This window comes from Mirounga leonina, unplaced genomic scaffold, assembly GCF_011800145.1.
Source record: "Mirounga leonina isolate KUSES-001 unplaced genomic scaffold, KU_Mleo_1.0 Mir_268, whole genome shotgun sequence".
In the NCBI taxonomy this organism is placed as follows: Eukaryota; Metazoa; Chordata; class Mammalia; order Carnivora; family Phocidae; genus Mirounga; species Mirounga leonina.
This window is the reverse complement of record NW_023270649.1, coordinates 3,609,226-3,630,843: the sequence shown is the minus strand read 5'-3', so window position 1 is coordinate 3,630,843 and position 21,618 is coordinate 3,609,226. Positions and strand designations below refer to the sequence as shown.

Below are 21,618 nucleotides of genomic sequence, written 5' to 3'. Positions count from 1 at the left end.
ATGGTGTTGATGGTGTTGATGATGGTATTGAAGATGGTGATGGTGATGGTGATTTTGATGTTAGTGGCGATGGTGATAGCCATGAAGATGGGGATGATGATGGTGATGGAGTTGATGATGGTGTTGAAGATGGTGCTGAGGACAGTGGTGATGGGGGTGATGATGATGGTGATGTGATCATGGTGGGGGTGCTGATGCTGGTGACAATAATGATAGTGATGATGGTGAGGGCAAAGAAGATGACATTAGTTGCTACTCAGAGAATGAGTTTTTTACAGCAAGCACTTTGCACTAAAGCTTGTGCATTTTCTATCAGTGAGTGCACCTAATAGTTCTCCAAAGTGCTAAGTCACAAAGGGGAAACATAAAGCTAGGAGTAGTGGTCCATCCTTTACCTAAATCACCCAGTATGTAAAAGGGAAAAGCAGAATTCAGATCTAAGTCTTTCTGAGAGTTTCCCAGGTAATTTTCTTGAGAGTTATTAATGCAATTTAATAAAAGCAAACACCATTTTACTGATAATATTAGCAAAGCCATAATAAAATAATATTCAGTGCTAAAGAGAATGTGCATGCATGACTTCTTTTGGTAGGCGTTTTTGTGAAGTGCTACATAGGTTTTTCAAAAAACAGTATAACAGTATGTGTGAAAAAACATTTTAAATGCCCATAACTTTTGAACCAGTAATTCTATCTCAATAAATCCACCTAATGAAATAGTTATTTTAAATGCTTTTAGAGATTAATGCCTAAAAACCTGTGTTTTGTTATGGTTTATGATAGGAAAATAAAAGATAAATAAAAAGAGATGAGATGTAAGTTATGACATATTCCTGGAATGAAGTACTGATCAGCGTGCTTCCATTTTTAGCTCTCTGTTGAGAGTCTACCTCCTTCATTGGTAGCTGGTTGGCCCGCAACACGTCATGAACCAATTCTAGACCTATCCTCTCATTTTCACACGACCCCTATGACCCCTACAAACACACGTAGTCCATTGGCTCACACGGCGATACTGTCTTTAGGTTCTAGATCATTGGCTTCTTAAATAGTATAGGGGAGTAGTTGACATGCAAGCGAACCCCGGGGCTGGTGCATTGAACACAGGGTTGCAAGGTATGTGGGGTCTTAACAGGACAATATCTCAACCTGGAATATGAGCAGGACCTCACTCAACTCTTTCCGGAACAAAGTCTTGTCAGTCTTCTCTATAAGAATTCTTAATCTAACTTTATAGCAGATTGATGAACAGCAATGACAAAAAAATGAAATGTGCAGGGTATATATTTAGGACTCGTATTTTTTAACAAGTCAGTGTTCCTCACGGATAAATAACATACTTTCCCCCAAATTTTAGTGACCAGCCAAGTGTGTATGGTATCTGTCGTTCAGTCACCCCTGGGATCAATTCCTGCAGAAGCAGATTGGAACCAAATTGCAGTCACTTTCCAACGGGACGGGGAAAGGGGAGAGAGTCCAACATTTCTTGACCACTTGCTAAAGTGCCAGGCTCTGTACTAGGCAGTTTGCATGTATTACCTTATTTATCCTGTTTGGGAATTATCTTGTTGACAGCGGGAGTCCCATGAAGGAATATTTTTAGGAAGTGAAATGACAGGCTCTGATTTGCATTTGGAGATTAATTACTCAGGCGGCCAGTTATCCGTTAACTTGCCCAGCTTGGCCTAAGCCAGCATCGAGAGGGTGTAATTGGATTTATTCTGCAGAGAGGTGATTTGCCCCTACATTATCTTGGCTTGCTGCCTAAATTTCTGACCACTAGAGACTTATTTGCTTAGGTTAGGCATCTCATTTCTGAAATCCATCAAAGAAGTGAGCATGGATTAGATTATCGACTAACTTGACCAGTGGGTTCGTTTATGAGATGATGAGTTTGCCAAGCTAGTTTATTAAGAAAGGGGGCATCTTTTAGGGTAAAGTAACACTTACAGGGAAAATGGAAGACCTTTATCTCAATGACTTTCTTTTTTTTTTTTTTTTTTTAAGATTTCATCTATCTATTTGACAGAGAGTGAAAGAGAGAGAGATCATGAGCAGAGGGGAACGGTAGAGGGAGAAGCAGACTCCCCGCTGAGCAGGGAGCCCGACGTGGTTCTCGATCCCAGGACCCTGGGATCATGACCAGAGCCGAAGGCAGATGATTAACTGACAGAGCCCCCCAGGTGCCCCAGTGACTTTCCATTTTTAATCTTTGTATGAATAAGTCTGTTGGTAAATACACTGAGTGGTTGGTTCTGCTTCCTAATTTAGGCTGTAAAAAATTTTTATCAGTGTTGAGCGAACTCTAGCAAGACCATAGGGGAGTATCCATAGGTGCACTTAAAAAAAAAAAAATCAATCTTTCATCCTTTGTAGAAAAAGTAAGCTGTTGAGTATTGTATGAAATAGAAAGCCGAATTTAGCTATTTCCATTAGGAAGTGACAGATAATTCCTATGAGCTTTTTCCTCTATGCCATCATTATAGCTACTCGATGATATAAAAAAGAAATATTTGGCCCTTTTATATACAATTGGTACAAAAAGGTCCACATACAGGAATAGTCTAAAGAATGCACTACAAAAAGAAATGTCCAGCGCTATTAATGAAATGAATCCGTGGTCATTAACATGGGATTTGTGATATATTTTATGTGTTCTTGATTAGATTCAAGAACCGAAGTATAAGGCCTCATTGATGAAAGTGGGCTGTAATTTTATGCTTTTAATATAATGGCCTCTGGCCAAATCTGGACAAAAGAAGAGCATTTGATTTGTTGCTTTAGATTTGTTTCTCCCATCCTCCTTGAAAATAGAAATGATTTACAGTTTTAATATATTTTTCATGTACAATTAGCATCATTGTTGCCAGATTTACAGAGGAGAAAGGAGAACAGAGCTGTAGTGATTTATTAGGGGCACGTGGAACGGAATTAATGCTACCACCAGCAGCAGAGTTTAATGGGAAAAAGTGAAAACACAAAAATCTTAAAAATTAAAAGAACCCTTGGTGTTAAAAGCATGTTTGCTTTAGGTAAGCTCTTGGTCTTACAGGATGCTTTTTTTTTTTTTTTTTTTAAACAGCAACAACAAAAAATGATATTTACATTGGGGACTTCTTTCCATTTCAGGTTTCACATGGAATTTCAATATGGTAAAATACGTAATGTTGTTATACGAGGAACCCAGGGAAAATCCAGTTAAGATCAACATTTTTAGAAAGAAATGGGGCATGGGGGATATTTTAAAGATTCAGTATCTTCTTTCCCAATTGGCATAGAATTGAAAACCATGTCTTTGAGAGCAAATAGAGTTTTTTTTTTTAAAAACATTCCCATATTAAAAAAAAAAAATTGTCAGGCTTGTATGTTTGTTCATGATGTTGCTTTGTGTATTTGTTTTCTTTGGAAGACTCTTTCATTGGATTTTGGAAGATGAACACATATTTGCCCAGAGGTGCTCATCACAGACTTAATATTTTCTTCACTGACCACCTGTCCTTGTTTGAGACTGGGAACGTAGGCAGAGCTTCCTTGGAGTTAGAAACTCTAACACCTGCTATTCGGGCATTGTCTTTTGAAAGAAAGAGAGCCATGTTGCAGAAAAGGAGGATAAACCAAAGATCTTGCTGCAAAGCATTCAGGTATCTGTGAATTTAATGTTTCGGGGGAAAGACTCTAATGAGGGGTAGCTCTTTGTCTATTTAGCCAGTAAATGTGTGCAGACAGAATCAAGCATCAGTGAATAGGCTCAACCAAGCTTGCTTCCAAAATGCTTTCTCTGCCTCCGGACCTTGAAGGTAACTCCTGGGTGCATTGTGGATTATCCATCCCCTGCATTGGTCTTCATCCTTTCCTGTTTCGATAAATGGTATGCTTACCTTTTAAATCTATCAGTAGTAGTATTCTATGGACAGGGAAAGGGTGGTGTTAGTCTCCGTGAATCTTCCAAGCTGCTAACAACGGAGACCATAGTTATCTGTGAAAACATACATGAATCTTGGCATAAACATTAGACCAGCACTTTCTTTTCCACTTTGGAAGGATCACTTCAGTTTTCTCTGCAGCTGTTGTACTTTTCAGAATCGTTCCCTCTAACATCTCCTAAAACCACAGTTAGTAAGCGCCTCATTGGCAGTGGATTTTAGCTGTGGGAAATGCCCGCTCATGCAAGGCTGGAGTATTTGCAAACGGTCCTAATTTTTTGGGGAGACAACATGACAGTAGGTTGCAAAATGCCTTGAAATACATTGCACTGCAAGGAATCTTATCCTCAAGAAGTAACTGGACAGGTGCAGAAGGATGAATGTATAGGGATTTTCATTGTCAAGGGTTTATGATAGCCAAATAAATAAATACATACATACGTACAAATCGGAAAGGCTACAACAATTTTTAACAGTCTAGAAATTGTTATATAATTAGAGGTAAAATACAAGCGTGGAATACTAGCCATTAAAATTGCATTACAGGATAATATTTAGTGATATGGGGAAATACTCAGAGTGCGGTAAGTATTATGTTAAAAAATGTTAATCATATTATCTTCTGTTGGTCTTGCAACTTTTAAGTTCTCTTGTACAAATTACTCTGGAGCTTCTCAGTTTTATTTCATATAATGACAAGAACGGAAGATGATGACAGGTTGGCATGTTGTGTGCTGAGAATCTTTACAGTGGTGTGAACAGAAATGCTGGGGCAGGGAGGAGGAACCTGCCAGGCAGCTCTGCATCCTTTTATACCAGTCCTTAGGACCCCACGTCCTGGTTCTGTTTTAACCCTACACCTAAGACTGTGAGAGTGCTCTGCTTTAAGTAGTCCACCAGTGTTTGTGTTCACATTGCAAATCTCTTCTCTGTGTCCTATCCACAATCGTCATTTCTGATATTCTTGAAACAGAAATCAATAGTATTGATTTAGCAAAGATTCCTCAATGTTTTTTTTTTTTTCTCCCTTATGTCTTTTTCTAAGTAGGACACATTTAAGAAATCCTGACCTCTACCCCAGCATCGCAAAAATGTCCTCCTACATATTTCTCTATGAGTGTTAGAGTTCAGGTATACATTGTTAATCTTCACAGAGTTAATTTTTTTATGTATGGTGTGAGATAGGGATCCAGTGTTATTTTTCTTCAAAGAGAGAACCGATGTGTTCAACATGTAATATAAACCATGTCTCCTTTTCTAGTGATTTGGTGTCAGGCAGCATCCTAATAAGAACATATGACACGCAAAGGTATTCTATTAATAAGTGGGGCAGGATATAAGGGAAACCAGCAGAGGGTAGTGCGGTAAGCCTGGAGTGGCCATTTTCACGAGCCCTTATGAGAAGTTATGGATGCCCATTTGGGTTTGTACTGATCATACCTGCTGGGGACGTGACTGGAGGTTGTACATACAGTCTCTTCTCTCTTTCTGCTTCCAGTCTTCCTTGGTTTCCCTCAGGGGAAGCCAGAGGCAAGAGTGATTCCCTATGGGTTCAGGCCAGAGAACCTGAGGGTCTCTGTGGGTCTGAGCTCAAGAGAGTAAATCTCAAAGGAGTCTGCCAAAAAATAACCCAGTACAAAGTTCTAACATCCACCCCATATGCATAGGGCAAGCTCTGTGTTTTATATTTGGTCTGGTTCCTTCGCCAGTCCATTCCCACAGTAGGCAAAGGGTCACTCATGTAGAACAAAATGGCCCTATGCTGTTCTCCTTCCACATTCTCTTCGCGTTTGTAGGTGTCTATTCTTTTATGGACAATTTAGAATAAACGTGTCAAATTCTGCAAAATTCTGCCATCTTTGTTGGGAGTTGTATTGAGTTGAAAGATGACTTTAGGAAGAAGAGATATCATTCTGCATTCACGTTAATTTTCTCCTCCTCCTCCTTCTCCTTCTTGCACATAGCATCTTATTTTGTATGACATTTCCTACTCCTGCTATAAAAGAGTATCTTGATTGTATATTCAGAAGTCTTTTTGGATTATCTGTTATTTCTAGTAGCTTATCTATCAAATTGCATGGATTCCATAAAAGTGACCATACTCTCTACAAATCATGACCATTTTCTCTCTTCCCCTTTGAATATTTATACTCTTCGTTTCCTTTATCCCTGTTGTCATTGCATTGATTCAGGACATCCAGTGCTGATTTGAACTGTGTTGGGGCAAACTGACATCCCTGTTCATGATTTTATAGGAAAGGAGTCCAACACTCTAACAAATGTGATATTGACTAGATGTTTTGGGGAAATGGCCATTATCAGGTAAAAAGAAATTACCTTCTATTTCCAGTTTTCTACTAAGTTAAAACATTTTTAAAAATCATAAATAAGCATTGAATATTGTCGGAATCATTTCTAGCATCTTTATGGCTGGTCACAAGATTTTTCTTCCTTTTTTTTATTTATTTGGTTGAATAATACAGTAGGTTTTTGTGTTAGGGCATTTTGGAAACAGCCCCATGTTGATCATAAGGTGAACTTTCAAAAATCTGCTAGTACTTTATTGTATTTGCTTTGTTAATATTCACTTAAGATGTCTACATCTTTATTCATAAGTGAATTTGATTTGTAATTTTGATTTAAATTCAAGTTTGATTCAGTTTCTTAATTTTATCTTCTGATCTTGTACAGTCCTTATAGTTAAACTAATCTTACAAAACTATTTTGGCTGCTTTTCATTTTGTATTTTCTGAGCAAAACTTCAGAAAGAACTGAATTACTAGAAATTGCTTGAAAATAATCTTGACTGTTGAGTTTTTATGTGGGAGAATTTTTTTATTACTATTTTGCATTAATAGTCTTTATTTAGATCTATCTCTGTTCTAGATTCTTTATTTTTCTCAAATATTTTAAATTTATTTATTTTTTAAAGATTTTTTTTCTTTATTTGAGAGAGAGAATGAGATAGAGAGCATGAGAGGGGGGAGGGTCAGAGGGAGAAGCAGACTCCCTGCTGAGCAGGGAGCCCGATGCGGGACTCGGTCCAGGGAGTCCAGGATCATGACCTGAGCCGAAGGCAGTTGCTTAACCAACTGACCCACCCAGGTGCCCCTTAAATTTATTTTTTAACATCAGTATTTATATCATTAAAATATTTCTATTTTAATATTTTTATTTTATTTGGAATTATTTAAAGTGAGTTCCCTCACTTTTCAAGACTATTAATTTTCATTATTTCTGTTTTGCTTGATCAATGTTGCCAGAAGTTTGCTTATATTAATAAGCTTTCAGTAAACTAGCTTTCATTTTGATAATTAGCTTGACTCTTTTTTCGTTCCCTATTTCACAGATTTCTACTCTTTATCCTATATTATTTTCTGATTGAGTTGGATTTATCCTGTTCCTATTAGTCTAGCTTTTTGATTTGCCTCCATGGCTCATTTATTTGCAATCTTTCTTATTATCTTGTAAATGTAGTTGAAGTGTTAATTATCCCCATAAACACTTCTTTAGACCTGTCAGACAAATTTTCACATGTGACACCTAAATTATCATGGGATTTCATGTAGTTTGTATTTTTTACTTTAGCTTAAAGGTACGCACACACACACGTTAAGTGTTCTAACACTTTTATAGGATGTTTCTTATTTATTTATTTATTTATTTTTTCTAGGATGTTCCTATCAACTTTTATTTTATTTGATTAGGTTCAAAGAATATATTGCTGTATGGTACTCCTTCTTTAAAGTACCGTTTATGAATGGTACCTTTTCAAATCATTCTGCATGTGCTCAGAGAACACTTAACGGGATTACTCAAACATTCTATATCTCCCGTTACTCTTTGATCTCCTACATCTATCCATTTCAAGAAGGTGTTATGGTAATCTCTCACAACATTTTTTCCTTAACATTCCTTTATTTTAAGCATATAGTATATATGAACACAAATATATGAGAGAGATTATTGACTTTTTACATGCTTTGATGTTTTACTAGGTGCGTTCATAAAAGTGTTGGTGATATCTTCTTAACTACTGTTCGTCTTCCAGTCTTTAATGGCTAATTGTGACATGTATGATATTTTTGTCTGATCTTAAATTTGGCTCCTGGATATTTTTCAATCCTATTTACCTTCTATTTTGCATTTTGGATTTCTTCATTTTCCAAGTCGAGGACTCCTCTTGTGTTAAATATATCTATTCAAATATATCCATTTTAAGTTTATATGTATGTTGATAAAGCTATTTGTAATCCTATTTTATCAGTTTATCCCACTTCTAATTTTCCAACTGCCATTATTATACAGCTTATAATTTTTGTCATTCTATTTTCGGTTTTCTGTTTACCACCTTGTTTGATTTTTATTTGTTTTCTTTGGTTTTCCCAACATATGTTGTATCATTTTTAAGTTTCTATTGCTGATGTCATTGTCCCACTAGTCTTTCTTCTGTGCTCTCTTTTTCCTTCTTACACATAGGATTCATGAAGCGTTCCTTTACTTGTTTGAGAGTGATATCCCACAATTATATTTCCGTGTAAGACCCATATCTATTCTCATTGCCTATCAACCTTTTGAATATCCACTGTTTGCTTCAGAGCAAAATCTGGAATAAGCCCACTCCTACCTCCCAACTCTCACTGTGCCAGATTCTAAGAGAACTTTGGCTCGAGATTATTTTGGGATTTCTTTTTAGATTATCGTTTTGTGAGACTATTAATACTTTCTGCCTACCTGAACTCTGTTGCTCTGTTCCAGATTCATTTCTCTCTTTGCAGAAATAATTTTTTTCAAAATTTTCTCCAAGAGGGTTTAATGTGGCACATTTTGTAAGATTTTTCATGCCTGGATATATCTTCGGTTTTCTTTTTCATTTAAGAGATAAATTTTACTGGGTATAAAAGTCTAGGTTTCTTCCTCTCCCTTCACCTTGTTGAAAGTAATTTGCCATTTGTATCCTGTGTCACTTTTTCTATCCCATGTTGGTGTGAAAAAGCCCATATTAGCCACATTGTCCTCCTTTGAATGTCATCAGCTTTTTTCCTCATTGCAAGATTTAAACATATTCTGTGTGTATTTAATGTTCTTAACCTTTGGACCAATTATCATGATTTTTATTTTTTAATTTGTTTTTAGAAATAGGCTTGTTTAACTTGTACTTTTTGTCTTAAGCCTTGCATTTTCTTGACTCCTTGGAAATTCTCAGCCATTATTTCTAGCCATTAATCTTTGTTACTCTCTCTTTATATGAGTGTTCCTGTCAGACGGAGGATGACACTTACATTTATGTCTTCCTTATTTTGGTGTTTAGGGGATTTTTCTCCCTGTGTCGCTCTCCTAGGCACCTTTTGGGAAAATGCCTCTCTTTAGGTGCACCTGTGTATTCCTTGGCTGCATTCTTCCATTTCAGTGCATTCTTTGAGCTCTCACGTTCAACAATTGTATTTTTCCTCTCCTCATATCTCTCTTGACGCCCCCCTTCATAATTGTGTGTTCCCACTTCCTGTAGCCTCCCAGTGTGGAATATTTAATACACTTTCTACTGAATCCCTTGTTTGTGTGGGTCATTTGTCCTTCTAATAAATAGATTATTCTATTTGTTTTTAGTGCTTCTGCTCTTCAGCTGGGTCCTAAATATTTCTTGCGAGTTTATCACTGTTTCCACGGGGCCAGCAGATAGCATGACAGGTGATTCATGTTCGAGGACTGAGCAAGAACCCTGCTCTCGATCTAATACCTCTGGGAAGTTTGGAAGAAAAATGGGGTCCTTTCAGAGGTGCCTCTGGAATTCCAGTTCGAGTTCCTGGAACATTATATTCTTTCCTTCCTTTCTATCCCTCCCAACCGCATGCAGGCTCTTACCTGAGACTCTGCGAAGTTCAGTTGTAAATACTCAGCCTACTGCATATGGGGTATGGGGAGGGGATGGGAACGTGTTTTTCCCACCTGGCTCTTTTCATTGCCATAAAATCCCCCTTCCGGTAGGGAACCAGAAACCTCAGGACCTTTGGTTCTCCTGGGTCTGCACCCTGAACTTCCTGATTCAGCATCATTATGGTAGAAAAAGCAAGCAGTCCACCCACGCAGTGAGGGGGAGATGAAGCTCTTTCTCACCTGTGAGAGGCTCTTGGGTTGTCAAGATCCTAAGACCTACTTCACCTCGCAAAGGAGCGCAGCTCTGCTATTTACCTCTCCCAGCGTCTCTCCTTTTTTGTAGTGATTTCAGAAGAGGTGAATACTTTGATCAGAGAAACAGACAAAGAAATTTAGGTGGCTTGTTCAGAAAATGGAGTGGAAAGATCTGTGACTGCAGTGCTTTTGGAGGATCATGATTTCTGTAAATAAAAGGAAGCCGTTTCCAGATGTCATTTAAAAAAAAAGAAGAAAGCAAGAAAGAGGAATTACTTCTGGCTCCAAGAATATTCTCTCACAACATCTTGCTGCATCTCCATCTGTTATTGTTAACTGGTGGGCCAACAAACCTACAACAGTCTGGGGTTCTTCAATTGCCAATGGTTTTCAATGCGTTAGAACCCGATGTGTCTGTCTTCTGTCAGAGTGTATTTCCGTGGTTGGCTTCGTGTTAGTTCCTTCATATCCTTCATTTAAGGACAGCAGGACGATCTCCAAGACCCGAAGTGAACTTGGGAAGCTCTTTGTATCAAGACAAAATAATGCACCGGATCGCAGTCATGTGGAAATCATGACCAAAAGAATGTTTGAGTATTCCAGAATATTGTATGTTCCAACCCAGGCTTTGATAGACAGTAAGATTTCTCCCACCTGAAACCCTTGGGATAATAGCCTTTTTATTTCAATTAGATTTTTGTAGAGGCCTTAGCCCTCAAGCAGGAGTTCCCCTCTCATCAAAAGATTTTTCATGGAGCTCTTTGTAAATGGTTAAAAAATACACCCATGCTTCCTGAGACAGAAGTACCAAAGGATGTGGGACCTTGAATTGTTGACCAATGCTGCAGAAATTGTTTACTGTAGGAGATGTCTTCAAGATCAGCCGTGTTCTCTACACTTTCTTGGGCTTGTGTGAAATCGCAACAGACCACTGTGGATTTTTTATGCTCAATTTTGCTTTGGATAATTTTTCTTTCTTCCCCTTTGCTGGCCAGCGTTCCTAAAAGTACTTACCCCATTTCCTCTTCATCATGTGATCTGTGCTACAAAATCTGATTAAGAAGCTCACTAGAGTCCTGCTTGAAACAGAACAAAGAAACCCATAGAGTCCTCTCTTCTGGGTTGAATATGGTCATTTGCCCTTTCAAGGTCTGGCATTGGACAGGTTACTTACCTTCTCAAAATCTCAGCTGTATCTGACGGGTAAAGAGGGGCTAATAATAGGACCTACCTCACAGGGGCTGTTGTAAGGATTCGTGCCATAATTGACGTAGATTCTAAGCGTAGCGCCCCACTCATGGGAGGTCCTTCATTAACGTGAGCAGTAACTAATATTATTATCCATAATGACACTTAAACTGATTTGACTGAGCTACCAGGGAACTCATCCACTCCCAGTATTGATTGTTCTTTCATTCAGTGAGTTCTTTGTTTCCTTTTCTTTTTTTTTTAATAGCTCAAAATAAGTGCGAGACATGATCTAGGTGTGGGTATAAGGTGATGACTCAACCAGTGTTTGCATTCAAGATTCCCATCATTTTGGGGACTGGCCTTTAATTTGTCCTGCTCAGAGATGCTTGTGTTTACTTGACATCTTGATTCTTGCCTCTATTCTGGGTAGCAAGGATTATGTAGCTACTTTCCAAATCAGTGATAAGATGTGTTGCATATTTTTTCCCCTGGGGGTTAATTAATTGCTCTAATCTCCATTTGGGGCTATTTTTGGAGTGTTAATATCATCATAATAAATATGATGGCATTGCCAGTGGTAATATAAATATGGTGGTACCCTAATAGTATAATAGAGAAGTCATGTCTTCATGATTTAGGAGGTCCTGAAAAGCATTGTACAAAAATTAAAATTTCTGGAATTTTTTTTTGCAAAAATCCACATTTACAACATTGCTTACAAATATGTAAGATTGAGCAACACTGGGCCAATGGTTCACTAGGGATGAGGAGTGGCTCTTCCTTTTAGACATGATATTCACTTTGCTACGTAGCCACACTCCCCGCCACTCCCTAATGTGGCCCCAACACTCAGGATGAATGTGTGTTTCCTGCTTTTTTTCTCCTATATTCTCACCTGACTCTTATATTTTTTTTTGAAAGCTCTGAATTTATGCTTTTGATCATGTGGTGGTTTTAGCATTTTTTAAAATCAATAATCCAACATCAAGTATTGACTCAAAAATTCTCGTATGTACCAGATCATCTCACAGAGAACTTAGAAAACATTTCTTTTGACGTTTGCATCAACATACAATATATGCATAATTATCCAACTAGATACCATTCTTCCTAAAATCTTGTATCTGTAAGTGGCTTTATTCTTAAGCAGAGGCATACACTCATTCATTCACACATATCTGAGTACATATTATGAACCAGGTACTTTTCCAGGTAGTAAAATAATAGACCCCAGTAGATAACCATCCCTTTCTTTATGGAATTTAAGTGAATAAAGAAGTTAATATGTAGTGTTTTAAATAGCGATACAAGCTGTGGAGGAAAATCCTACAGATTAAAGTAGATAGGGAATTATAGGAATGAGCTGGTACGATTGTCAAGTGCAGAGGACAGTGGAGGCCAGGCTTGAAGGGAAGACTTTTCTGGAAGTTGGGAACAGCTTGTGCAAAGACCCTGATGTGTATAGACCTTTGTGTGTTCAAGGAATGTCATGGTGACCAGCATGGCTGGACTGCAGAAAGAAGCAGAGTGGAGATGAGAATGGAGAAGGGCTGGGCGTTGGACCCTACAAGATTTGTAAGCCATGGAAAGGACTTAGCTTTTCAATGACAGCGATGAGAAGCCGCAACTGAGTGTCAAGCAGATGAGTGACAAGCTAAGACTCGCATTTTTATTGGATCGCTCCGAGTCCTGGTTGGGAAACGAGCTGTAAGGAAGGAAGTATGGGCATATTTAGGGAGACCACTTGGCTGACATCCCCAGTTGGATGATGGTGGGGAGCTGGCTGGTGAGAAGTGTTCTGCTTCTGGGACTATTTCAGGGGAAGAACTAACAGATTGATGATGGCTTGGATCGGGAATGAGAGAGGAGTCAAGTCAGGGCTGACCATAGTTCCTTTGGCCAGAGTAGCAGGAAGGATGGAGTTGCCCGAGGACAGGGAGCTTGTACAAGGAGCAGTTTGGGAGTAAGGAACTGGATTTTCTGCAAGTTACGGACAACTGAGTATAGCTGAGTATGGAAGTAGGGTGTGAAGGGCGAGGTCTGGCTTGGAGATACCCATTAAGGAGACAACAGAAAGTAGATGGCATTTGTAGTTAGGAGACTGAATCAGGGTTACATGGAGAAGCAAGTGGGGTAGAAGAGGAAGAGGAGGAGGAAGAGAAGAAAGGGAAGAAGAAGAGGGACAAGAGGGAGAGACAGAGACAATAAGGTAAAGCTGCATTATCCAAAAACCAACATTTCAATTATTTGCAACAGTGGTTCATTTTCTCTCTCTCTTGCGATGCAGGCAAGTGATGGGTTGGTGTCAGCCCTGCTCTTAATCCGTGTCTTCCTCATTCCCAAATCCAAGCTGGGGGCACCCCCTAGAACTGAGGAGGTTGGGCTTTTTGGCACTTGAACATTTGTTGACTGAGAGTGATGTGTGAATCCAGCGTCTGTTCTTTTACGGTATTCATTACCTTCTTTATTTCTTCTGTAAAAATTACCCTCACCGAATTACGCAGTGCCTTTCGTCATTTTCACACCTTGCTCTTTGTGCAAAGACAGATGTGCATGATACGGCTGTGGGGAGGGTGGGACCACCCTCTTTGAAGACCCTCTTCCATCCTAACAGCTCAGAGGAAGCCACTGGCCATGTGAAACAGGCGGTATGTCTTGGGGATGCCCGTTGAAGGGCGAGTCTGTGTGTTGCTTGGAGACATTCTGGAGAATTCCAAAACACTTACCTTGTCCTCCTCACTTCCCCAGTTCTGAAAAGATTTCTCTCACTGCAGGGACCATCCATCTGTCTGCTTTGTTTTGTCTCTGCATGTCCCTATTTCTGGAATGCTTCTTCTTCCCGGTTTCCACCGTTTCAGTTTCTCTTCCATCAGTGGAATGCTGGGTTTGGGGTTAACTTGTCTCTCTCCATGAGGAGACCCTGAGGACAGGGGCGTATTTTTGCTAACTTCACCTCTAAGAACACAGGTGCTCCATAATCTCGGTTAGAGAAAGGCTGAACTGAATTTCCGTTTCAGCTTTTTATCAAAAGGATGCATGAGATCCCCTATATCGTCAAGACACAGCATGACTATCCTGGCATGAGTTGCAGTGGGGATTATGTAGAATTTATGTTTTGCTACCAACCCGACCTCTCCTCCCAACAATCAAGATGTCTTGGAATGGTTGATGCTGAATTATTAAACGGTCCTCTCTGCCCCTAGCTCATAGAAGAACACACCTCTTTCACAACACAGGCATCATTCCTAATATTTTTTTCTCTTTCCAGAAACCCCTTAGAGATGAAGAGGCACTTTAGAAAATGGGTTGATTTTCAAAACTGAGTTATAGGCAGCAGCAGTTGGAGACATGATGACTGATGTTTATTTCCATTAGGGATTGTTTTTCTGGATTTAATAAAGAAGATAAGGTGCCAAGTAGCCGTTTATCAGCAGGATTCCATGGTTTGTAGCAAGACAACAATGCTATGTGAGAAGCAGAAACTCGGGAAGCTGTCAAGAACGTTTATTAAACTTCCTCGAGGATAAAATTATTTGATAAATAAGTTGTCCACCACCATCACCACGGACAACCCTGTGCCATACCTTCATTTTAATAATCGTAGGGATGCTCGAATTTGATGTTTAGTTTACCTGACTTTGATGACTATAACAACAAAGGGGAAAGTAAGTAAGTAAGAGACAATTGAACTTCGATGGTTCAAGTTATGAAACGTTGGACATGTGTGTGTTTATGTGTGTGGGGGTGTGTTTGCCACTTGGATGGAAAGAGACTTGCAGAGACTAGTTCTTGTTAAGAGCTCTCCATTTGAGTAGAGCTTTACCTACATTTTGACACATGACTGCGTCCTGTCGGGAAAAACGCGAGGGTGTGGTTGAAAGGGGGAACCACACCTCGTAATGGAAGTGTCTCCACTGGGAATGTCTCGAAACCGTTACGGCTTTTGTCTCAGTATAAACAAGAGCTGAGCATTGGGATTTGTCTGAGTACATTCCATAAGTAAAATATATTCAATGAATAAGAAAGGTGACTAATATCCCACTCAGACAGTTCCTTCTTACATGCTTCTTGCCAGAGAAACCATTTAAAGTCTCGGAGGCTTTAAATGGATGAGTATCTAATACAGTACAAGGAACCCAGGGAATGTGAAAATATAGAAAAACTTCATTGGTTCAACAGAAGCAGTTCTAATTCTGTAGAAATCTACAACAACTCAGATATAGCCGGATTCTTTTAAGTCCATCTGCTAAATCATATCCTATGTTTTTGGGGAAGAAGCATATCCCAGCCTGAATTAGCCCTTACGATCCAGTCCGAGTCAGGACATTTCCAAAAGACCTTGACGATGCTACAAAGCTGGGCCATTTTTATGGTTTCAGGATTGGGATTTATTGCAAAGTTGTACATTCTTATAGCTTTTATTCCCCTTCTTATTAGAGTTTTTTTATTTCCCTGGTAAGTTTAAAAACTTGAACTACCAATTAATTTTTTCCTACATACTTTTCTCATGGGGCCCCTGGCTGGTTCAGTCAGTACAGCATGCGACCCTTGATCTCAGGGTTGTGAGTTCAAGCCCCACGTTGGGTGTAGAGATGACTTAAAAATAAAATCTTTAAAAAAATAGATAAAATAAATATTCACTACTTTCTGCTTTTAGATTTTTTTGCTTTCTAAATTGAGTTTAAAATTTTTTGTTTTTGAAGATTTTATTTGTTTATTTGTTTATTTGTGAGAGAGTGAGCACATGAGCTGGGGGGAGGGGCAGAGGGAGAAGCAGACTCCCCGCTGAGCAGGGAGCCTGATGCGGGGCTCGATCCCAGGACCCTGGCATCATGACCTGAGCTGAAGGCAGATGCTTAACTGACTGAGCCATCCAGGCGCCCTATTTGAGTTTAAAATCATATATATAAATTTTAATTGTATTTCTTTTAAATTCATATATATATATGAATTACTCTTTTGAGAAAACGATATGTAAGAGTAATGCTTCTGAGAAACTATTATCTACAATGGGTTTTTAAATACATTTTTTAAATTTTGTTTTAGATTTATGGAAAATTTTGGAAGATAGTATGGTTTCCATATACCCCACCCACCAAAGTCCCCTGTTACTAATATCTTATATTACTATGACACATTTGATACAGTGAACCAATATTTATACATCACTATTGACTAAAGACCACACATTATCAGATTTTCTCAGTTTCTATCTATTGTGTTGTTCTGTTCTAGGATCCCACATTACGTTTGGTCTCTGTATCTCCTTAGGCTCCGCTTAACTGTGACAATTTCTTATTCTTCCCTTGTTTTCTTGTGACCTTGGCAGTTGTGAGGAAGACTGCTCCTTCAATTTAAATTTGAGTGATGTTTTTCTCATGATTAGATTGGGATTTTGGCTTCTGGGGAGGAAGTCCCCAGAGACCGAGTGCCCTTCTCCTTACACCATATCAGGGGTTCATGCTGTCACCAGCATGACTTATCACTGATGACTTTGACCTTGATTGCCTAGGGGAGGTCATGTTCATCACATTCTCCACTGCAGAATGATGTTGTCCCCTTTCTAATCTGTGCTCTTTGGAAGGAAGTCACTAATGTGCACCCCACACTTAGGGAATGGCGGTTTACCCTCTCCCTCCTTGAGGGCAGGTTTACCCTCATGAGACATTTGTTTCTTTTCCCCCCACTTCTTTATTTATGTATCATTTACTTTTATCAGTATAGATTGGATATTTATTTTATATGTTGGGTTTTGATCCAATATTATGTTATTTACCTACAGCAAATTTTAGGAAATAACCTGGAACTGAAAATTTTTCATTTTTGAGCATTAAGCTTGCCGTGATTTTATCTAGGAGATAGGCCAGCAAAACAAAGTTATATGTCACATTTTAGGACGTAAGTATTTTCGAATTAATTTTGATTTCCAAGAAACTGGGTTATCTATCCATTTACTTAAGACCCCAGGTTGCTTAGTTAAACTCACTTTCCTAAAAACTAAGGGCTATCTTGAATGATTTTTTGACAAATATTTACAGTATTCTTTCCTTTAACACCTAAATTTTTTTAACAAATATTTACAATATTCTTTCTTTTAACAGCTGAATTTTTTAACAAATATTTACAATATTCTTTCCTTTAACAGCTTTGGTTTGATGTCTAAATATCCCAGGGCATGATATTTTACATATGATGAATATAAGAGCTGAAGGCCCACATTAGGTCAGGGGTGTTCTGGACATGAATGCATCTACAAAAGCTTTCACATATTTTTACTTTCCTTAAATAAAACTGAATAAAATAATCAGTGATACCATATAAATCTTAAAATAGTAGTGGTGGGGAATAGCCATGAATAGGCATCGGGATCTTTGTAGGGCCTCACCCCTCTTGTGGGTTTCGTGATGGGCTGTGCTTTGCCAGGTGGGGTCTGTATTTTCCCATCCCACAGCCCATGCATGTTGTTTTCATGGTGCACTTGCCCCTTCTGATTCACACCTTGGTTCCTCCCTCTGCACAGACTCAGGAATGGATGACAATGGATCCAAGCATTCTTTGTCATTGTCTTTGATTTCCTCCCAAGGAAATCTTTTGTCCAAGATTACACCCAACAGGGGCGCCTGGGTGGCTCAGTTGGTTAAGCGACTGCCTTCGGCTCAGGTCACGATCCTGGAGTCCCGGGATCGAGTCCCACATCGGGCTCCCTGCTCGGTGGGGAGTCTGCTTCTCCCTCTGACGCTCCCCCCTCTCGTGTGCTCTCTCTCTCTCACTCTCTCAAATAAATGAATAAATAAAATCTTTAAAAAAAAAAAAAGATTACACCCAACAGGAGACCCTCAAAGACTGGGGAACCAAGGCTCCCAAAGGCACTCAGAAGCGGTTTCTCCTGGGGGTACATTATGAGTACCTCCAAGGGCCAAGGCACTTCTGTCTTTCTTCCCAGAATTTTTGCCCGCTCTGCTGTTCCTAGTGAGATTGGTACTTATGTTTCGATCTCTGCAGAGTGAAGGCTTTGAAGATGATGCTCTGCACAGCTTCTTTGCTACTTTAGCATTCTACCATTAAATATATTCCCGGAAAGAAGGATGCCTATGACTAGAGAAGTATATTAGGGAGAACCAACCTGCCGGGGGTAACTGCCTGCAGGTTTCAGCCTCTTGAGGGGATGCACAGATGTCCAGGGCTCTGATAGCTCAGCTGTCTAGGAAAGGGAGGGTCACCGGCTTTCGTCCTCATGAGGCTTCTGTGTTTATGGGTGGAAGTCTCTTGTGTGGGAGATAAAATAGCAAAGGGACCATAGCATCCCAGGGAGAACCCTAGGGAACCCCTTGCAGGGCCTGGGATCAAGAAACCTGCCACGTGGACTACATCCTTCCGCCTCCCTCTCTCCCGCTTTGCTTGGCACCTTTCAGCAAAGGTTGTGAGAGTGCCTTGTATCCCCAGAGCACATCTGTTTGCTGAGACAGAGATTACTCTTAATTCCCAAAGGCTTTTAGTGTCTTCCTGGGGGCTGCACTTTTACCTTTCCATGTGGCTTGGCAGAAGAGGAAAGCAGTATGCACACCCAGGACCCTGCCTCTGAGGGAGTGAAACCCTGTGGTTTTTCTTTTCTGCGTCACAAAAGCGTTATTTTCTTGCCTGACGGGCCAGCTCCAGGACACATTTACCCATCAGGGGATGCTGAAATTTGGACCCACTTAGCTGGCTTATTTCTGAAACCCTCTCTTTGGGACATCACTGCTGTAGTTAGGAGAACTGGTGTCTTCGGATTTGGAAAAAGTTTGCAGTCACAAAATAAAGCAGGACTTCCGAAAGAGAAGGTACATTAGATTCAGCTATGTTGCGTGCACATTGTGCATTTTTTGTTATTTGGCTTCTTTGTTCCTTGTGTTGTTTTTCACCTGGACTGCTCAGAGAATAAACCCCAGAGTGCACGTGATCAATGCATATGTCATGTTTGCTGTTGAAAGTCTGGGTTTATACTTGATGGGCCAAAAAGTCAGAGATCAGGAAATTTACAAAAAGAATGAAATCCATCACTTAATTCATACATTCTTTTGGTTCATTAGGATTAATCAGCTAATGAAGTTGACCATTTTCCTACATGAGGGTTAGGGGCACTGATTCTGCACATAGCCAAAAATCCATGTATAACTTTTTTTTTAAATAAAGATTTTATTTATGAGAGAGAGAGTGCACGTGAGGAGAGGGAGAAGCAGACTCTCCGCAGAGCAGGGAGCGTGATGCAGGACTCCAACCCAGGACCCTGAGATCATGATCTGAGCCGAAGGCAGATGTTTACCCCACGGAGCCACCCCGGGACTCCTTAAATCCATGTAAAACTTTGACTCCGCAAAACCTTGACTCACAGCCTTCTGTTGACCAGAAGTCTTACCGATACCATAAAAAGTAGAGTAACATGTATTTTGTATGTTACGTGTCTTACATACCGTATTCTTACAGTAAACTAAGTAGGACAAACAAAAGTTAAGAAAATCACAAAGAAGAGAAAATACATTTATAGGACTGTTGTACTCTATCTATTGAAAAAAAAAATCCATCTCTAAGTGGACCTGCACACTTCAAACCCATGTTGTTCGAGGGTCAACTGTACAAGATGTGCCAATATCTTGATGTTTAGGTCATGTCATGGTTAGTCCCCATTTTTTTTTTCTTTTTAGAGAGAGGAGGTCCATGCACGTGTGCGAGCAGTGTCAGGGGGGGAGGGGCAGACGGAGAGAGACTCTCAAGCAGACTCTGCACTGAGCATGGAGCCTGACGTGGGACTCGATCCCACGACCCTGAGATCATGACCTGAGCCCAAATCAAGAGTTGATGGCTTAACCAACTGACCCACCCAGGACCTCTGTCCCCATTTTTAATGCTGTTCTTATTCTCATTTCATGGGCCCTGCCCTTGCATAACCCCACATTTAATGTGATTCAGGGGTTTGCTCCAGACTTAGACTATGTGGCTCGTTGTTACTGGATTTCTAGTGGTTGACAGCGCTGTGAGTGTGATACATCAGAGTTCTTGCTAAAAGGGAACAGAGATGATTAAATTTGAATGAGTTTAGAATGAGATTAGTCCCTTGCTCTGTCTGGGAGCTGCTAGGAGCAACATCGCACCTGATGTTGGAGACAGCCTGGAGGGCTTCCCAGAGGAAGTGTAATTTTGCCCCAAACCTGAAAGATGAGAATGGAGAGATTGCTCAAGCAGTGAAAACCCATGCATAAAATTCTGCCGTCGGTTCCTTTGATGGTATGGAAAATTGATTTCTCCAACCAAGCATTATGTTTCCTCTGTTCTTATTTTGCAAGCATGCATTAATAAGCATTTTAGGAAAAAAAAAAAAAAAACCAACCCCCAGGATTGTGCAAGTTTAATCCAAAGTAAAACTCAAGTACATTTCCGTGAGAAGGCTCCAGTGGAAGGAGGAAGTGGAAGTCAACATTAGAGTTCGAAATCCGTCTGTTTTGATTCTTCATTTTGCTGGCAATATAACCTCAAAATTTTGACTCAAAAAGTATCCGCTTAGCTCAGATTCTCTTAAAAGCAGAGAATTAAAAGTTTTGTTCAGGATTATTGTTACATTATACATCGCTCTGTACATTATTATTATATTATACAAAATTTTGTATGGTGATTTTATTATTGCAGATAACATGCCAAGAGTAGGGATGTAGGACAAGGGCATGAAGCTTGGAAGGCGTGAGAAGCTATGCAATGTTCTGTTGATTGGGTAGCTCTTGCTTCGCCCACTGGGGCTGCCTGAAAACCTTTCAGGTGTGTGTCCCAGGACCATCACCTCGTCCACTTTCACCCCCTCTTACCTTACTGTGGGTAAGCTCCCCAAACTCTTGGGGAGTGCTAAGTAGGTTTCAGCAAGCTGGTCCCTGTGAGACGCCAGAGACCATTCAACCATCGAGAGCTTGGAAACCGGCACCCCACTGACCGTGGCTGAGCCGGGGTCCAAGGGTGTCCATGTCTTAAAGATTCTTTGTGTTGAAGTTCAAGCTCATGGTTTACTTGTGTATCTGTCAGCGAGACTGTCCGTAGGTTAGTAAGGAAAGGGTAAAAAATAAATCCATACTTCAAAATTGAGGTTATCTGCACCATGGTGACTCTCAAGAGTTCTTCAGTCTTTTTTTTTTTCAGGTTGAATGCAGGTTATTTCCTGGAAAGGCATTGGCGATTTTTAGTTCTGTCATCCCCGTCTCCTGCTCTGTGTCAGCTCAGCTGCTGGTTCCCCGCTGTGTGTTGTGGGCAGCATACACATCAAAAGTGCTTCTCGCATGTCAGCTAACCCCTTGACAGAAATGAGAGAACCTTACTTGGAAGGATTGTTTTTGAGTATGACCAGAAATAATAGTCAG

The 21,618-nt window shown here is 39.9% G+C and overlaps 1 protein-coding gene across 1 annotated transcript in view; it reads left to right on the top strand.

Annotated features, from left to right (window-relative positions):
• Positions 1-21,618, top strand: part of LOC118026643 (neuroligin-4, X-linked-like) — a 139,361-nt gene that overhangs the window by 47,331 nt on the left and 70,412 nt on the right. The gene's annotated exons all lie outside the window — the stretch shown is intronic.